Here is a 1,458-nt window from a genome sequence, read left to right as displayed (position 1 = left end):
CCGTTGAAATCATTTTGGTCCTGCTGTTTCAGAATGTAATTTTGAGAAACAATGTAAGCAGCAATACATGTTGCAATCAATGCAAAATCTAGTAGTCCTCTGTCGACATTGTTCATTATTACATAATGCTCTTGTTCGTGATTCGTATCTGTGCGTTTCGAAATCACCTAGTTTTGATTGTGACAAATATTTCCTGCTGATTTCTTTACAGAAATCTTTCGTTTTCAATTTAGCTATATTATTCTTGTTGCAAATTTTCCAAATTACGGTAGCATTTGTAATTGATGATTCTATTATTTGTGAAAAAATTTTAAAAGTCCATTTCTTTGAAGTAATAGATGGAGAAGCTTTTTTGCATCTGAAATCGTGCAAATCTACCCCTCCCATGTAATTATTATACAAAGAAAAAGCTCGAGGAAATCCTAGTTCTACTCTCTCTTGAGCAGCTAGTGAAAATCTTTTCACTGGGGTTATGGGATTGATCATTTGTAAAACAACTCTGGAGCCAAGTGCACATGCCAATAAATTAATTCCAATGCTTGGATCATTTGGATCATTTGAATCATTTTTGAAAAACTATGCGCTTTTCAGAAAATTCGTCAAGAATAAAAAGTTCTGGTAATCAGCCGAGAAATACGCCTGCATTTTTCCGGAGCGTTTTGAGCAAAATTTTGAATTTTGCAAAAATTGTTCATATGTACAATTCAAAATTTCGCTCAAAACGCTTCGAAAAAATTCAGGCGTATTCCTTGGCTGATTACAGGAACTTTTTATTTTTGATGATTTTTCCGAAAAGCGCATCGTTTATTGTAAAAAAATTCATGAATGTTTTCACAAAAATGTTGCCATTAAAACGCCATTTTGAAAATACTAAAACGAAAAATCGATCTTTGAACCATGGATTCTCAAAGTTTAGACATTTTTTCCACCGGTTAATAAGATTCCAGGTTAATTACAGACTCGAAAAGCTTTGGAAAATGGTTCACAAAAAAAATAGGCACGAAAAATCACGTTTTTTTGTTTAAACTGCATTTTGGGATAATAAATAAATTTTTTGAGGAATTTCATTAGCACCGTCGGTAAGAGGAGATCTTAAGCAATAAAAATATATGTGTCTCAATTTTTTCTAGTGTCGAATAGTCTTAGTTATTGGCCGTTGAAAAGCAGTGTACCGGTAGTGGCGTTTTGGCCGTTTAAGGGTTAAAACCGATATATATATATATATATAATTAAAAATTTGTCATAAGGACAACCGCAGGATTTCGCCGGGAGCGGGTGCTAATCTGAAAAATTGCACCCGCTTCCAGCGAAATCGCGGTAAAATTTCAGCCATAACCACGTCTCACAACCGTGCAACATCTTGTTGACACGCAGGGATGCTTTTTAGGCTATTAGCAAGTGAAAGCTTGGCACCTCCAAGAGCGCCGATGATAAGGACGATCAGTTTAACAGAATATT

This window comes from Belonocnema kinseyi, chromosome 5 (assembly GCF_010883055.1).
Source record: "Belonocnema kinseyi isolate 2016_QV_RU_SX_M_011 chromosome 5, B_treatae_v1, whole genome shotgun sequence".
In the NCBI taxonomy this organism is placed as follows: Eukaryota; Metazoa; Arthropoda; class Insecta; order Hymenoptera; family Cynipidae; genus Belonocnema; species Belonocnema kinseyi.
Note: the sequence above shows the minus strand (reverse complement) of the source record.